Genomic DNA, 19,039 nt, shown 5'->3' on the forward strand with positions numbered 1-19,039 from the left:
TTTATTTGGAAATGACAATTCAGACTAAACGGTGTATTTTGCGAATACCCAAGGCTGGAATAAAAATGTCAGGAAAAAGTATAAACATTCGAAATTACGGCACTATTGCTGTGCATATTTTAGGCAGTTCAATTCGTATAGGCAACTGGGGGCAATTCGGCCGTTTTTGCTGCTACCATACAAACTAATTTCCAGTAATTCTGCATCTTCTAAGAAATATGCCTGCATACGTGTATAAACTATATAATTAATTCACGAAGAAGCTACATTTATGTAAAACAACCCTGTTCCACGGGCACTTCAAAGATAATCAGACACAGAGCCTTTAAAACATCAGCGAACCAGCGCATGCAGAGTGGCAGCGCAAAACGGGGTAGCGAGCTAATTTGCCGACCATGCCAAAGGCCCATGATATATATGCCACTTCAAATGCCTTGTAAGCGGGATGTAATATCGTCCTAAATCATGAACATGCAAGGAACAGAATTCCAGCTTCTGAAACACTTGCGCCACCGCTTCACCGATCCCTCGCAAAATTGCCTTCTGTCGTGTGGACGGAAGGAGAGGTTCATCGCCGGAAATGCCTCCGCCGATAGCTTTCGGGATTTGTAACCCAATTTTAAAGGTAAAAGGGACAACAAGGCTTATAAAATGTACGGAAGCACGTCAATATCGGCCTAACCCAACGTCTTGTACACCGGGTAAACGAAGTCGAGATCCCCGAAGAGCTTGCGGCACACAACGCCAAACCAGGAAACCGGTGCTGGGAAGCGAGCCGATGCGAGATGGCGGAGCGGAGTCATCGCCCTGACGTCACGGTACACCTCACCCAATCAGGGCGCGGCGACCGCAGCGACGCTTGTCGCCGCGCCCTGATTGTTGATCCTCAAAGGGATCAGAGTCACTCCCCAAATTGTAGACATAACACGCTCAAGGGACCAAACTTTATCCCCTGAAGGATTAAACTTAGTCCCTGGTGCCCTGCTGTAGAGATCAAAAACACTCCTTTTAACAGATCAAAACTTAGACCTAGAGGGATCAATGCAAAGAGACTAAAAGAAAGAGAAGGGACTAAACCGGCGCTTTGCCGTTTTGGGGGATCACTCTCAGTGACATCGATTTAGTCCCCAAAAAAACAAACAAAGTAATACTCCCTTCTTTTTTTTTCTTTCAAAATTTACTTTCGCAAAATTCGCTCTCGGGGCTAATGGCCGCCAGTGAATACTCCTTAGAGGAGGTATTCACTGGACGCCATATTTGTGGGTGCTGTTTAGAGCGCATGCTCAGAACGAGCTCACATTAATAGCCTGCTAAGACCGGCAACCTTGATGGTGCTAAATGCACGCTCCAAAAGGACTGCGGAAGCTCGCCGTCAGCACGCGCTCAGCAGCAGCGCACACGGATATGGCCGCCAGTGTCTTAATATGGCACGCGCATTCCCGCCCAAGCCGATAGATGGCGGCTGCCAATTGCCTTGTTGCAATCGTCTCAGTGGCGTCACTATATACTTTGTGTTACTAGTTGTGTGCAGTCCAGGCGAAGGCAGCGCCAAGCGAAGAGGGAAAGGGCAAGCACTAGGAAGGCGGGACGGGAGAGGAGGGCAATGGAGGGCGAAGGAGAAAGGGAAAGGCTAGGATTGTTAGAGAGGAGAGGAGGTCCCCAGGCCTTCATAGTGCTTGCCCTTTCTCCCCTCGCCCGACTTTGCAGTACGCAACTAGTGACGCGGAGTAAAAAGTCAGCGGCATTCGAGGCGATCGCCCGTTGTAACAGCCCCCCCCCCCCCCCCCCTTCCCCGCTCCATGTTATAAATGTAGCGCAAAGTACGTTCATGCAAGTGCAACGTGCAGCCCATGGAAAGATTGTTGTATTTAAATTTTTCGCAATTTCCATATACACTAGCAAGTGGCGCCACTGTCTACCAGGGCGCCCGTGTTGTCAGGGGTGCGTCCCCGTGGCGCTTGACCCCCATGTTTGTTTACCGTTGAATAAACGGAGTACGCTACCAGCCGCCATCCGTGTCGGACGCCTCTTTCCTTCCGGGGCTCCCGCACCCCCGGCCCCGCCGGTCACCACCTCGTCATGTGAGACCCCTCGTCTTTTCCGCTGGCCCACGTGGCTTCTGCTCTTGTTTATTTCACGAGTTACCGTCTTTCTTTTTATTTACTGCGAAGATCGTGGCGGCAGAGCGCAGCACTGAGCTAGATTTCAGACGCCATGTGCTTCCCAGAAGTGGCGCGCGGCACGTGTCTCGGGCATTTCCGCAACAATGAATGCCACCACTCTTCCCCGGATAGTGGGGCCTAATTTGGCGGGGCTTTTCCTTCCACCGCGACACTATTCCTCCCCCTTCTTCGCCATTTTGAGAGCGAGAGAGAAAAGGGGAAAGGGTTATGGCGCTTTCCCCTCGCTGGAGCGTTAGAAAGAGTGAAAGTCCCAGATGAGAGGCTTCACCGGTGTTAGGTGTCTGCATTGCCCGAACTTCATTCACACTTCCTTCTGTTTTAAACTCCCAAACTTAATTAGAGCCAGGGGCTTCGATGGCGACAGTCCCCCGCGGTCATCGGGGCACCACTGCTCCGTTATACAGTCTTGTAAAAAAAAAAAGAAAAAAGGGAGTACTATTTTGTTTTTTTTGGGGGACTAAATCAATATCACTGAGAGTGATCCCCCCAAAACGGCAAAACGCCGGTTTAGTCCCTTCCTTTTCTTTTAGCCTATTTGCATTGATCCCTCTAGGTCGAAGTTTTGATCTGTTAAAAGGAGTGTTTTTGATCTCTACAGCAGGGCACCAGGGACTAAGTTTAACCCTTCAGGGGATTAATTTTGGTCCCTTGAGCGTGTTATGTCTACAATTTGGGGAGTGACTTTGATCCCTTTGAGGATCAACAGATCTGATTGGGAACTAACTTTTTTCATTGGAGTCTAACTTTTCGTCCCTTTGGGAACTAATTTTGTCACTTAAAGGGATTGTCCGGTCGAAACCGGAAGTACTTAAGTTCTTGCGCTCGTTACGTCGAGGGACCCTTCTTATAGACAAACGTCATTATTATTTTGATATATGATCTCCCGTTATTAATTAAACCTTTCATGAGCCTATGTACGAAACTGCACCCCGAATTTCGCCAGTGTCAATGGCTGACATCCGTAGGTGCTGCGTGGCGTCACAAAACGCAAAGGTTTGTCGGATGGTCGGGATAACAAGCGTTGGTCGATGGATGTCTTGTATTTTGTTTCGAATTATATAGTCTCCTAGGCAGTACCCTACTGAAATACGGTTCTTTTAATGCACCTAAGCACGTGCAAAAAAAGTCACGCCTTTTAGCAGGATATATTACTCACAGACAGCCATAAGCTTTGAGCAAACACATGCCGTTTCGCGAAAACACAACTGTGACGGACGCCGATCGAACTGGGCGCTTGCAAAGCACAGGATGCACATTTCGCCTCTGAAGTGGCACCTAGGTACACGAAGCGGCATCTGGGTACATATTTCGGCGGATCCACTGGATCGGTGATGAGGCTGCGGATCATTCCCTCAGAGGCGATGTCCGCGGGTCGAAGGCAAACGGCGAACCGTTCGAATGCATGTCGTCAGTTGACTTGGACGAGCTTGGTGAATCGTAGTCACGCTCCATTTTCGCACGCGGGTCAAACAGATATCGGGCTGCACGCGTGCTAAATACAACTTGTGCTATCATTTCGAGATGGCCTAGCTGTTGGTTTCGGTTTTGCTGCGTAATCAAGGTCTGTTCGATTCGGCCAGGAAGTTCTAAACTATAATCGGTTACAAGTCAAGAAGGTAGCGGCAAATGCCCCTCAAAGGGAATCTGCATTTCGACGATAGGTTCGCGGCATCAGGATGATTTTGTGTCGGGAGTCACTGGCGGCAGCGTCTTGGCCAAGACATTTATTGATCGTAAGTTTTGGCGTCAAGTTGAAGCGAGAATCGGCAAAAATGCCGATTCACGGCGTTTTTCCCAGGCCCGTTAGTGGGCGTCCACAGATACCAGCGGACAAAGCATGCAGTATTATGCTCAGCTACGGGGACATGCGAGTGCCAACGCACTAAATCCCACACCTCTGCAATGTATCGGAGTCGTCAATATGCATCCAAGAGCAACTGAAGGCGGGGACTATCAAGAGGGCCTTTCCCGTGTCTGTAAGTAAGAATATCAACACTGTGGATCCCTACATAGCATCAAAAAGAAACAATTTACGTGAGCCAATAGGGAGTTTTCGTGGACCGTTTTCGCCATTCCGCAACGCCCTCCGCAACCCGCCACGATACCCGGAACTCTGCAGTCAAGGCTATTGGCGCGCAGGCGCAGTAGCAACTTTTTCGTTGCGGATGGCTTAGCGGAGGGGGAAACGCGGCCTACGAAAACTCCCTAATATTTGAACACTCACCACAGGGAGCCAAACCTACGCGAGCAGGTGCCTAAAACGCTTTCAGAATATCATGATCAAGCAAATTACTACCCTCGCTTATGATCTCAAATCCGCGTCCACCGCAGGTACGTTATTATCATAAATGAGAGGAAATGCAACCTCCGTATCGGCGTTATTGTTAAACATCGCAAGACATTTGAGCAAGAGCTGCGAAAAATCGCGAGCAGAGACGGACGAGCTAGGAGTGTCGCCTGTTATCGCCGTCTGCTCTTGTCGTCTGCTTCTGCACGGACGCTGAACTGAGTACGGAGCCGGTGCAAGATTTTGAGGAACTGGGTCTGAACTCGTTCAGAACTGGGATGAATCGAACGCGCCAGTGCAGCGGTCGTGCAACTTCCGGTTGAATCGAATGCACCAGTTCCTGCACTGCTGAACTAGTTCAGCCAGTTCAGGCGAATAGAACAGACCTAAATTGACTGATCCGATTTGGGCGAGAAATGGGTGGACGCAGTTCAATATCGTTCGCACAGCATCACACCTCAGCTTACAAGCCGTCTTTCCGCTTAGAGCTCAGCTCGTAGCTTTCGTCTGTGAGATGATTGCTGCATAAGCGGGATCTCGATCTTGACGGGAACCCAGTCCCTACGTACGACGACGACCCACTTTGCTCGTCACTGCACGTCTCGCGGAAAAGTGTGGAACGTCGTGTCTTGGCTCGCATGTGCTGCCCGGTGGTTGTGGCACCCAACCATGAAACAAGTCGAGCACAACAACAAAAACGAAGCACGCTGAGGCGTTCACTCGCAGGCAAACGACAAGACAAGAATTGCAAAAATGCTCGCTTTGTGTTTTGTGACGTCAGAGCTTCAATGTTGCCAACGAAAGCAGCGTTCACGCTAGAATGCGATTGGAGCGGTATAAATTCAATTACTCACGAAGAGGTGCATATAAAATTCAGATATTGCACGTACGATGCGTCTCGAGGCAATTAGAATGATATTCAATTGTTTTCTCGAATACAAAGTTTGACCGGACAATCCCTTTAATTAAAGGGATGATATTTATAGTGACGGGGGAGTAACTTTCGTCCCTTTGAGGACCATTTATTGACACATTTAGGGATGAATTTTATAAAATTAGGGGAGTAACTTTTGTCCCTTTAAGGATGAATTTTGATACTTTTAGAGACTAATTTTTATAGGAGCGGGGGAGTAACGTTCGTCCCTTTGTGGACGAATTTTGACACATTTTGAGACGAATTTACAAGTAATGGGACCCTTGAGCTGTGAATAGGAGTGAAAGGTTTGCGGCATTGAACAGCTTCCTATTCAGAAAAGGCAGATTGTACAACTTGTTTGAAAAGGTATCTCTTCTAAAAAGTTGCACAGTGTTTTTTCAGAGCAGGGAGGAATTCAATACCGCAGACCTTTCACTCCCATTCACAGCTAAAAGGTGAAAATATTGCAGTAGATCTGAAAGGTCGCACACCTTTATTTGGAAAAAGCAAGCCTGTGTTGTTAAACAAGCAGCATCATGTCCTACCCTAATCTAAATGGTAATGATGTGCGAAGACTGGATATGCGGACATTCGTAGAACTTTCAGGCAGGCTTCAACAGCCAACATCACCATTTTACGAAAAAAGTTGCACCAGCCATCTGTAGAAAAAAAATTAGCACTTTCATTGTGGAAATATATTTATTGTAGAACTACACAAACTTAAAATAAAAGCAATATTGCAGATCACAAGCAAGTATACAAAAGAAAACACTGCCATCTTAGCACTGAAGGACTTGCCCAAATTCAACATGACTACCGTATATACTGGCGTGTACAATGGTTCTTATTGCTTCGGAACGAGCCCGAAAAATTGGTGCCTGCACATAAAGAATAAGCATTCACTGAATGTGCATGTTACTTGTTGAAATTGTAAGGCATTTCGCCTCCTTTCTGTGAAAAATGAGACCAACTTGCCAGGGCCTACGGTGGACATGCTTGCAGAGTTAGCAATGCTTGTAAACTGTGACGTCATTTTGTTCTAAGCACAGCAAGCAAAAGGCGATGTTTCATCTGCTCGTTGTGCCTATCGGGAGTTACAACCATCGCTAACTCGATCATCTGCAGACATGACTGCTATTGACACTGGCCAGTTTGTTGGTCTTATTTTTCATGTGAAGGGAGCTAATTGCTTTGAAATTTCTGCAGGAAAAGTTCACATTCGGCTAAATCTTAATTGAGCTTTCTACATGCAGGATCTGATTTTTCTGGCTCGTTTCACAGCACTAAAACATATTGTAGACACCCTTTATATCAATTCAAGAATAAGAAAACTTGGAGAAAAAAAGCTACCAAGAGACTGCTCTTTTCAATATTCTTTTTTCCTTGTACAATGAAAATTACTATAAAAAATCAAACACCCTAGTAAAAAAGCTCCCAATCATAAAATGAGGCAGTAAAATGACTAGTATATTTATAAATTAAAAAAAAACTGGCACGGGTTTTTGACTTTTAGGAATAAACAGGGTGTCACAAAAAAAATTACAGTTTTTTTTTTTTACCGCAAAAATAAACTAGGCATCGCCGAACGCTCATTCTCCGCCCGAAGGTAGCGCTAGAGGTCACAACCAGATGCCAAAGTTTCAGACCGATCCGGTAACTTACTCGAAAGTTATAACTCATTTTCTAAAAATTTCAATGGGAAAACTGAACCCATTTTTGCCCGTTTTCGGTTTCTGGTGCCATTGAGCAGCCCCGTGTATTCGAAAACTCCGTCGGCCGCCATTTTCCCATTGAAATTTTCAGAAAATCAAGTCACCAGGCTCGATCTAAATCGGACCGTAAAAATCGACACCTGCACGTAGCAATCTAAACTTTTCGTCACAGATATATTTCACGGGTGTATTTCTGTAAAAAATAGGGCCAAGAAACTTGCCCCGGTCTACGGGGGCAGCCGAGCCGACCAGAGAAAGAAAGCAGACGACACGCAGACGAAATCCGTTGGTAGCAAAAGCGCCGTCGTTATGCAGACGCGTTTTGTTTTACTTGAAGTTTTGGTTTTATTGTCCACATTTATTTTTTAACCAAAGATACATTTCAAAAATATTATGTTAAAGATTATGTTCATTTTAATAAACCACGGTGGTCGCGAGCCGTTTCGATTAAAATACGAAATATTATCCAGTGCTTTAGTTGCGATTGGTTGCGACACGGCTCTGGTTGCGATAAGGAGGTAGCGCCATCTATCAATACGAACCGCCCGCCGTAGTCCCTGGCAAGTTTCTTGGCCCTGGTTTTTACAGAGAGCTACTCTTTGTAATTTTACAAGAAAAAAACCAACCTGTGAAATGCACCTTTGACGAAAAGTTTAGATTGCTACGTGCACGCGAAGATTTTTTTTGCGGTCCATTTTAGAACGAGCCTGGTGACTTGGGTCCAAGGAGGATAGAAGGGTAGGAGGGCATGACGCCAGCCGCATGCATAGCCTCCACAAGACATGCTCCCTTGACGCCTCGCCTCTTTCTCATTTTCCTCCTTACGCTCCTCACTTATCAGGCCAACGTGACCACATCACGTGACCGTAGCTAGCCTTCGTCTAGCTATAGGATACTAGAATACACCACAGTCTAGCCTTCGACCTGATAAAACCTACCGGACGGAGCGCGCTTGCAAGGAATCCTTCTACAATCAACCACCCATCTTACACGTGACATGTCACGCGCACCAATTGCCAGAGAGATCTACGGTCACGTTGGCCACAAGATCGTTTAAACTTTTTATGACTTTAGGCTTCACCAAATGCAACGTGCCCCCTCCCTAGTACTTCTAACCTCCTTGCTCGTAAAAAAAAAAAAAAAAAAAAACAAGAAAAAAAAACTGGCATGGGTTTTTGACCTTTAGGAACACATGTGCTCAAGAAAGTAAAAATAATGTTCACTTACATAAGAATGCATTCCTTCAATGCATTACACAAGCACAGAACATCTTTCTTTTAGCAGCACGGGTAAGAAAAAAGAAAAGAAACTTGTTTTTCATTTTTGAATTTAGGCTGGTCAGCAGCCTTGTGCTCATGTAGCCCAGCTTTGAATGTTTTAGACCTACAAGTCTCTCGAGACAAACACGTGTGCGACGATATTTAACGAAGTACTGAAATTTGAAAACCCATGCCAGACAGAAACAATGTGCCACAGCTTCCAGCCGAGATCCAAATGTCACGAATGACAATGGATGAGGCGGTGATAACTGAAGAAATTAAACGTTTAATGGGGCGAACTTGTGCCCGAAAATAAAAGGAAACAGAAGATAAGAACAAAGCGTCGCGGGCGCCGAAGTCGGCGTAGCGGCAGATTCGAGCTGCGGCTTGCCACGCGGAGCCCTTTTTGTACACGCGTGGACTTCTCCAACAATCGACCGTGGAAGGTTCGCGCATAGAACATTCTGACCTCGAACATTTAACAGAGTTCTCGAATTTCCGAGAACAGTAAATTGCAACAATAAATAAAAGACATGTCGCGACTCGCGACCAGGAATCGAACCCTGGCCTTCCGCGTAGAAGGCGAGCGCGATAACCGTTAGACCACGGTCGCACCTTTTTTCTTTCTTTATTGCATGGAAGTAGGTACGATGAGTACACAGAATACCATATTTTTTTAGGTCAATATCTTATAACATCATTGTTTTTACGTCAAAAATCTTTTATATGTTAGAGAGTATTAAATAAAGATACCCATTCAGGTACAACAGTCTGGGTTTCATAAACACTTTTGATGCGGGTAACAAGTTCAATGAAATGAAGTCTTACAGTCTTAGGGTGTAAGTTCTCGTTTCTAATGTCCATACGGGACTTCCACATGCTGTATAATGATAGCAGCATTACAATGTCATAAGGGAAGGCGTCTCTAGAGGACACAGGTAGAAAACGAATGGTAAACAAAGTGATATCGATATCTTTTTTTAAAATGTGTGTTGCAGAACATCCCAGAAAAATACAGCATCCCAGCAGTGGATGAAAACTTGCTCAACTGTTTCTGGCGATTTACATAGCGCACAATTTTCTGACCATGGAACAAATAAACCCTTTTCTCTGAGCCATGATTTTGTAGGTAATACTAAACAATGTAGTTTAAAAAAGAAAGTTTTTGCTACGGGTGGGATGCACATCTTTTGACTCGGCATAAGACATCGCAACTGGATCCACCGTCAGTCACCGTTCGGTAAATTGGTAGAGGGAACAAAATACTTAAAAGATCTCTTGCCAACTTCTTCCGCTTTACACTCGTTAGGTAGTCTCTAGTAAATCTTACCGATAAGAACTGAAATGCCTCGACCATCTCTTTTAAATATCCGACCAGTACAGTTTCTTGGTATCCACCCGAAGATACAATATAGTCAGTAAGAGAGCTTGCCAGTCTATTCTGTACTATTTCTCGAAGAAAGGGATGTTCTTGGTCTCTTAGAAAAAGAAAGCGGGAAACCAATTGGCGAACAAACATATGCGGAAGTCCGATCCCTCCGTCAGGTACCCGGCGAAACTCTCGACGCATTGGTTCCCAAACAGATTTCCATACAAAAGCGGCGAACACGCTATGCAGTCTTTGTATATTTGTCCGGGCACAATGCAGCACCTGTAGAAGGTACCACAGTTTAGCCGCCAAAGATACGTTACAGACTGTGGAACGGGCGAAAATTGACAAATTCCTGTGGGACCATCCTTTCGTTCGCTTTTCCAAATCGTTCGCCACTCCAGACCAGCAGGTCCGGCTGTTCCGGAAGTGTCTTAAGGGCACTCCGAGATAGTCGCAGGGATGACAACTCCACTGTAGGTCTTCGTAATGTTCAGGCGTCGTGGCCCACGCTCCATGCCAGAATCCTTTGCACTTCACTAAATTCACTGAAGCCCCAGTAACCTCACAAAAGTTACGTGTGAGTTCAACTGCCTTGGTCACACTTTTCTTGTCTTTGCAAAAGTAGGCAATATCGTCTGCATAAGCCAGGACCTTAATTTCGGTTTTGCATAGAGTGAAACCGTAGACGTCTTTACTTCTACTTATACTTTGGCATAGGGGTTCCAAATACAAAGTAAACAGATAAAGGAGAAAGGGGGCAGCCCTGGCGAACTGAAGAAAGCACTGGGATGCTCTCTGTGACACTGTTATTTATGATTAAACTTGTGGAACAGTTGCGGTAAGACATTTGAGCACCCTGAAAAAACAATATCTCCAATACCAACGTGCGACAAAATCATTTTGTTGTTGTTGTTGTTTGGGGGTTTTATGGCGCAACAGAAACGGAGGCCATACTGCGCCAAATAAAGTTAAAAAGAAAACAAGCTGTTATTGTTACTGTGCTACAAAATAATAATTAGCTATGCAGAACTAGATCTGATTAATAAAACCTGCATTAGTAATATAAGTCAACAGACGGTCAAATGGGATGAGGGGATATTCTCCCAGTAAAAGAGCAGGATGGAATGGAATTTGGAAATGAAACAATTAAGAAAAGTGGGTACGACGTTCATTGTCCAAAGCTGGACAGAGCTACAAGATATGCATGATGGCAAGTGTATCCCCACAACGCTCACACACCGGTGGGTCCTCTCCACTAAGAAGATATTTGTGCGATATGTAAGAATGACCGATTCGAAGTCGACACAACAATACTTCATAGAATCGGTTCCTGTGAGAAGAGTTCTCCCAGAGCCCGAGAACCGGCTTTGTAATATGAAGTTTATTGTTGCACTCCATGTTCCATTCAGATTGCCATAAACAAAGAAGGGATGCCTTTGTTAGAGGTTTAATGTCTTGGTGTGGCAAACATGTAGGCGCGGGACGGGAGAAGGTTACCTGAGGATGTAGCGAGTCTGTCTGCTTCCTCGTTACCTTTTATTCCCATATGACTGGGCACCCAACAAAATCTTATATTTAGGCCTTCATGTACAGCTTTATTGAGCTTATTTCGTAGTTGCTGCACCAACATATTTTTAGTAACTCTCAAAGAGCATATTGCGGTAACAGCACTCTGAGAGTCTACGAATAGGACAGCCTGCTTTATTTTAGCCCGGAGGATATAATCTATGGCCATAGATATTGCATAAACTTCAGCTGTAAAAATGCTGGAGAAAGTAATTAGACGTTTCACTTTAATAAAACTATCAGAATGCACGGCGCTGCCAACAAATGACGACGTCTTGGCGCCATCGGTGTAAAAATGAGTGTAACCTTCATACTTCTTCTCAAGCTCAGAAAATTCCTGTTGGATGATAAGGGCAGAGACGCTATGTTTGTTAAACCCTGTGAAAGCCCAGTCACAAGCGAATGGCACTATGTCCCAGGGGGCAACACAGTCTACATTCTGCATAAGATTAACTTTGTCCAAACAAAGATCAATTGGGGAACAAAATTGCTGCACTCGGAAACTCAAGGGCCTTATGATGCTTGGCTTATTCTCGAAGAGGCGGCAATATCTAGATTTTTGGAGGGAGTTGTAGGTTGGATGATTACGGTTCGCAAGTATCTTGTAGTAGTATGTTAAGCTTAGATGTTGGCGTCTTTTCTCGAGTGACATCTCATTTGATTCAGCATACAGGCTGAGGACAGGGGACGTCCGAAAAGCACCTGTTGCGAGTTGCAGTCCAAGGTGATGAACTGGATCCAACATCTTGAGCGCAGACGGTCGTGCAGAGCGATAAACTGGAGCACCATAGTCTAGACGGGATCGAACCAGAGCATTGTACAGCCGTAGAAGACATTTTCTGTCAGATCCCCAGGTTTTATGGGCTAAGACTTTCAAAATATTCGCGGTTTTGAGACATTTTTCTTTGAGGGACTTGAGGTGAGCAATAAAATTGAGCTTTTTGTCAAATGTAACACCTAAGAACTTGTGCTCTATCCTGACAGGAATGCAGGTTCTTTGCAGTTTTAAGGATGGATCCAGTGATAGACCACGGCGTAGAGAAAATGGGACACAGACGCTTTTCTCGGGAGAAAACTTAAAACCATTTTCGTCCGCCCACTTAGCAAGCTTATTTATGGCAAGCTGTAGCTGACGCTCGCAGCTCGAGAGATTGTACGACGATGCTGAGATTTGGATATTGTCAACATAAAGTGAGTATGTAATGAACGGTGGCAAAACCTGATCGAGAGAATTCATTTTGATTACAGAAAGTGTAACACTCAGGATACCTCCCTGGGGAGCCCCGTTTTCTTGAACGAATGGATCCGATAAAACAGTTCCTAATTTAACCTGAAAAGTCCTGTCAGTCAAAAAATCTTTTATGCACTGCAGCGTACGGCCTCGAATTCCATAGCCATAAAGGTCTTGGAGAATGCCATATCTCCATGCTGTATCGTAGGCCTTTTCTAAGTTAAAAAAGACCGATACACAGTTCTGCCTATTCACGAATGCTTCACGTATATATGGCCGTTTCTAAGCGCACCAAATGATCCAAGGTGGATCGTCCTCGGCGGAACCCGCACTGATTGTTATCCAAAATGCTTTCCTTTTCTAGAACATACACCAGCCGCCTGTTTATCAGTCTTTCATATGTTTTCCCAAGGTAGCTGGTCAAAGCTATCGGACGTTAACTAGAAGGCAGAGATTGATCTTTACCCGGCTTCAGGAGAGGGATAATGTGTGCCTGTTTCCAAGCCGCTGGAAAACTAGCCCTTTTCCACAATGAATTGAAGAAATTAAGAAGGGATTCGAGAGATTCTGGAGAGAGATTACGCAGCATTTCGTAATGCAGTCCATTGGGTCCAGGAGCAGAGAGTTTTTTTTTTTTTTTATATCAAGGGCACTCTTTAGCTCGTACTGTGTGAAGGGCTGATCATAAGATGCAGCGTTTGATCCCGTTGTAACTATATTATGTTGCTCTGCACGTCGTTTAAACAACTTGAAGGAATCTGAATAACTAGAGGAGCTGGACACCAAACAGAAGTACTTCCCAAGAACGTTGGAAGTATTTTTCAGTGATGCACATGGAGGGTTGAAAACGGGAATCGTGAACCCGCTGTAGTCGCCTTTAATTATCTTGAATCTATCCCAGACCTCCTTAGCAGTTACAAAGCTGCTCAGAGACGACACATTTTTAATCCAGGTTTTCCGTTTCGATCGCTTACGGGTCCACCGGGCTTTAGCTTTTCGTTTTTTAAGCTCAACCAGGTTTCTTGAGGTGGGATACCGCCTGAACTTGCCCCATGCCTTATTTTGCTCCGAGCGCGTATAATGGCACACTCCTTATTCCACCATGGTTTGCACTTACGAGGCAGATTACCGGTAGTTTGGGGAATTGACTGCTGAGCGGCGTTTATTATCTGCTCTGTCACATACAATGTGGCTTCATCTGCAGTCATGGAGGAAAATAGGGATGTATCCAGCGGGGAGCTTAACTGAAAAGAGACCAATCGGCCTTGTCCAACTTCCACCGAGGCGTTCGTTTTAACAGAGTAGCAAGACATTCGCTCTCTAAAGTAATAGGGAAGTGGTCACTCCCAAAAGGGTTATTAAGAACCTGCCAAGAAAAACAAGGCAGTAATGAAGGTGATGCAACAGATAAATCAATAGATGTAAATTAATTGTGAGCTGAACTAAAGAATGTAGGCTCTCTCCTATTAAAAAGACATATTTGAGATGATAGTAAAAACCGCTCAATTACTCTGCCTCGAGAATCGAGACAAGCAATGCCCCACATGGGATGATGGGCATTAAAATCACCTAAAATTAAAAAGGGTTGAGGGAGTTGTCCCACAAATCCCTGTAGGTCATGGAGATGCAAGAGAACATTTGGAGGCAAATATATAGAAACAACTGTTATAAGACGGTCTAGAAGAACACGTACCGCTACGGCTTCCAGTGGGGTGCACAGTGGGACCTCAGAGCAGGCAACCCCACTCTGCACAATCACTGCCACGCCCCCAGAAGTGGAGTTAAAACGATTTTTACGAAAAACTTGATGACGCCTTAAAATCTGTTTATGATGAGCTTGAAGATGAGTTTCTTGTAATGCAAGGGCAAAAGGCCGAAGATCATCCATAAAATAATTAACGTCATCAATATTAGGTAAAATACCACGACAGTTCCACTGCATAAAAATGCAAATTCTTCGTTTATTTAAAAAGGTGAAATGTAAAATTAAAATGAGAGAGGCAATGAAAAAAATTGAGAGTATTAAATTAATGGTTATTTGGGAGGGACCACTGGCTTTTTCCCTTTGGACTTCGGAGTCTGCCACTCCATGTCATCCTGGTCGGATGTAAAAGTGGGTGACTCAGAGGTATCATCCATCGCCTCCACCTCTGGAGGCGAGCCTTTACCTAAAGGTTTTGGCTGGTTCGCTGCACGGGGTGGCATGCGCCGGCCACGACCAGCCGAAGAGGCAGCGGAGGTGCTGGGCAGAGTGTCTTTCAACTCTGCCCCTTCCGGCCCCTTGGGTACTGGGGGAGCGGCACGAGGGTTGTGCTGCTCTTTCGAAGAGGAGGTCCTCTCTAAGGAGGTCGGGCGGGAGTTTCGCCCCTTCTCTCCGGAAGAGGACCGCGATGTGCGTACAGGTACGGCAGTTGCCGACCTTTCTGGAACCAGCGAAGCAGCTTGTGCACTCCCTCCAGGAGGAGGGGGCACTGCTGCCCTAGCTGGGAAAGTGGGGCCCTGAGGGCTGCCTCCAGAACCTCAGGTGAGACCTGGGTAGCCCTCGACTCCGAGCGTGGCGCAAGACCCCTGCGTGCCACGTCGGCGTATGATCCCTTCGACAAAAAGGAATACCTCTTCTTTGCTTCGCTATAGCTGAGATTTTCTTTGGCTTTAATGTCAATAATTTCTTTTTCTTGCTTCCAGATGGGCAGCCGCGATAATAAATAGGGTGTGGTCCATTGCAATTAATGCAGTGGGCAACATTCTCACAAATGTCAGAGACGTGATCTTGACTGCCACACTTCGCACATGTCTCCTTCTCCCGACAGCTGCGTGTTCCGTGGCCAAAACGCTGGCAACGGAAGCACCGCTGCGGGTCGGAAACGTAAGGGCGGGTGTGGCAGTTCAGGTATCCAGCCTTGTTTCTGGTAGAGTATGCCTATCAAAAGTAAGTATGACATGTTTTGAAGGGATTTCTTCACCATCTTTTCTAAACATAATGCGTTTTACTGCAACGACACCGGCACCTTGGAGACCCTCGAGGAGTTCTTCCTCACTAAGGTGTAAGAAGTCGTCCTCGGAGAGGACTCCGCGGATGGTGTTAAGTGTGCGATGAGAGCTCACCGAAACTTTCACTTCAAGGATGGTGTTCAGCTTGAGAAGTGCTTCGCTTTGCTTTTTGTTGTTTACCTCTACTAGGAGGTCTCCAGAGTGGAGTTTTTTTAGCCTTGTAGGAAAACACTACAAGGTGTTCAAGTACTTTGGCTACAACAAATGGTGATAGCTTTGACACGGGTTTCTGTTCATCAAGAGAATGAACAACGCCTTTTAAGGGCGAGTTCAGGACAGCGCCTTTTAAGGGCGTGCCCTGAACGGGGTTTGGAAGAGAGGGGTGCCATAAGAGGGCAAGGAGTGTTCGGAATCTGTGGCGCGCCGCCCACCACGGAGCCCAACGAGGGAGTAGGTAACACCCCATAACAAATAAGGTTTTGCTGGAAGCATTACTCTATTAGCGCTACCCAGAAACTATAACCAGGTGTGGATCCGGACGAGAGTATCTGTCACCACCCAAGGTTAGCCCTTGCCGCCAAAGGAGTTGAAAAAAAGGAAGGAAGAGAAATGAGGAGAGTGAAAAGGATGAGAAGATAAGGGTGAAAGAAGGGAGGGGACAGTAGAAGTCGCGACTGACTGAATCATCCTGGTCGGGCCAAGCCAGGACACCCGTCTACGGGAAGCGAAGGCCGAAGTGGTGTATTGCCTAACCCGGGGGGCTCTGAAGGGTCCAAACCTACCCCGGGCTCGGCTCAACCACCAGGATGCCCTTTTCCCCGGACACGGGAAAGCCACGCACAGCCAGACGTAGGCGGGCGAACCCGCATGGCTCGGGGTCCGTGGAGACGCCACTCTTCAAACACCTGCTTTCACAGGTGCCCCCTGCGGGGCGACAAAATCATGAACAGAACGGTATGACAAACACGGTCAAATGCTTTCGCTAGATCAACTTGGAGCATCGCAATTTGGTCGTTATTACTCGTGACGCACTCTAGTACACTTCTCGCAATGTGAACATTGGTCTGTATAGCCCTCCCACGAATACCACAAGTCTGGTGATCCCCTACTAAATCACAAATAACATGTTGTAATCTGTTAGTCAAAACTTTTGCGAAGACCTTATAATCTACATTGCATAACGTGATGGGCCGATAACCACTCACGTGCAGAAGTTTGGTTTTGTTGTCAGTCTTTGGTATGAGAATAGTACGAGTATGCAAAAAAGAGGGGGGTAACGCGTTTGCCTTGTAAGCCTCTTGAAAGATTTCTAACAAAATGGGAGCTAAAGCATTTTTACGCAGTTTATAAAATTCCCCTGTGATGCCATCTGGACCAGGAGTTTTTCCTTTCGGAAGGTCATCAATGGCTTTTTCTATTTCTTGTAAGCTGATGGGTTCCTCTAGCCTTTTTCTGCACTCCTCATCTAATTGCGGCAGTAAAGCTACCAGTTCCCTAAGTTATCTACCGATGAAGCACTTTTCCCAAACATCTTCCGGTAATGTTCAACAAAGACGTGGACTATGGTTTCCTTATCTGTGATTATCAAGTTATTATCTTCTATTTCTGTAATTTCGTTAGTTATAGCATACCTCTTCTCCTCCTCCATTGCTCTTTTTGTTGGTTATTCTCCCATAAGATACTTTTCTGTGCGCGTGCGCACAACAGCTCCTTGGTAACGATCCTGGTACAATGTATCTAATTCGGCTTTCATGCGAGTTATGCATCTTCGGATCCCTGTCCGGGGGTTTGTGCATTCAAGTTCGACCAAGACGCGCAAATTACGTAGCAGTGCTTTTTCTGTTTCTGACTTCTCAAATTTCAGAATACTGCTCCTCTCAATTGCTAACTGTTTTAAATCTTGCTTATATAGTTCCCACTTAACAAAAATGTGCTCAGTCATTTCTCCAACTTGTTTTAAGAGATCTTTAAAAGTGGCCAAAAAATGTACGTTTTTTAGTAGTTGGCAGTTGAGTTTCCATAGCTTCCAGTTTATTTCCTTTTTTCTTATCTTCTTCCCTACTGTTAACGAGACCACACAGTGATCAGTGAAAAATACTGGATCCACCGTATAACTCCCTAGACAGTTGATAAGGTTTACGGAACAATAAATTCTATCTAAGCGTGTGTGAGAGGAGTTTTGAAAATGCGTAAACTGCAGTTGCTTTCCCCCTTCTTGAAATGAGGCTGCGTCAAAAAATATTGCTCTCGTCAACCATATTCAGCAGTATTTGTGCACTTTTGTCAATGCGCGATTTAGTAGGCGTCCTGCCTGCTTCCTCACAAACAAAGTTGAAATCTCCTAGAAGAACTACCAATTTGTTACAAATTAAACCGGGCCGTAGATGATGAAAGAACGCTACTCTTTGATTAACGTAATTTGCTGCGTAAACACATATTACACGCCAATATGCGTCAGTAACTGGAAGTCGCACATAATGAAGCGCCCGCAAAGATCTGTCGTGACCATTAATTCAGATAACTGAAAATACTTCTTAATAATTAACATGACACCGCCAAAGAAACCAACAGCATGGCTAACACATATTTCATACTGATGGAGGAAAATATTCAAGGCATCTTCTACTTGTTCCTCTGTTGACAATTTTGTTTCTTGCAGTGTCACAAAGTCAAAATCCTTATCGTCAAGGAGGCGCTTTAAATGACATTGCTTTTTGCGGGAATTGAAGCCTCTAACATTCAAGGTCATAAAACGAATGCCCTCGTGAGAAGGAGAAGGGGGAGGAGGTAGGGGAGGTATGCGGGTGAGGGGGCCTGGGGGTGGGGAGGGGTGGTTATATTATCATCTAGCGCGCAAGTGATGTTTTCCGCTTACTCGCGATGGTGTCTGGCGGTACCTCTTTTTTTCGTTTGCTCTCATTAGTGTCCTTTGATGTGCTGTGGGTCGTGTCCATGGTGGCTTCAGGGTCCGCCGACTGCCTCGGTGCTTCCGATGGTTGCAAAGTTCTCTCGTCCTTACACTCTTGTGTAGATGGAGCTTCACCTTCTGTCGCTGCGCCAATTTGAGGCGGCTCGATGTTCTTCTCGGCCGACGCCTGGCACTCGTTGGGACTTGGGGGCGTGTGTTCTGCACATACCCCTTGGGTGGGAAGGATGTCTCCACTGGCATCCACTACCTCTGATATGTCCATCAAGAGCTCGGAGTTGGAATCTGCTTCAGCGCCGGGGCTTCGAAGTATGCTTGCGTAGCTGGAATAGCACTCGTCGCTTTGGTGTCCGTATCTGTTGCATCGGGCACATTTTGGAGTACGACATTGTCTTCGAATGTGGCCGACTCTCTTGCATCTCAGACACAAGGGCGGCCATCCGGACATCACTACGAGGGCTGCGATCCGGCGACTTTTAACAGATGAGGAATGCTTTCTGATGTCGCGGTGTCGTGAAGAGCCCTGCAGACCTTTCTGTTCGTTTTCTCCGTGTTCTCCATCCCGGGAACGCGCCACTTCTCTCTCGCGACACTCC

General features: G+C 45.8%; 1 protein-coding gene across 1 annotated transcript in view; it reads left to right on the plus strand.

Moving 5' to 3' along the window:
* The first annotated feature begins 2,006 nt into the window (after positions 1-2,006).
* The window catches only part of LOC8052664 (retinol dehydrogenase 13), a 47,942-nt gene continuing 30,909 nt past the window's right edge, over positions 2,007-19,039 (plus strand). The window contains exon 1 of the mRNA XM_042291001.1: positions 2,007-2,081. The gene's annotated coding sequence lies outside the window, so the exon portion shown is untranslated. The remainder of the gene's footprint in view (positions 2,082-19,039) is intronic.

This window comes from Ixodes scapularis, unplaced genomic scaffold, assembly GCF_016920785.2.
Source record: "Ixodes scapularis isolate PalLabHiFi unplaced genomic scaffold, ASM1692078v2 PGA_scaffold1__304_contigs__length_218370807, whole genome shotgun sequence".
Taxonomy (NCBI): Eukaryota; Metazoa; Arthropoda; class Arachnida; order Ixodida; family Ixodidae; genus Ixodes; species Ixodes scapularis.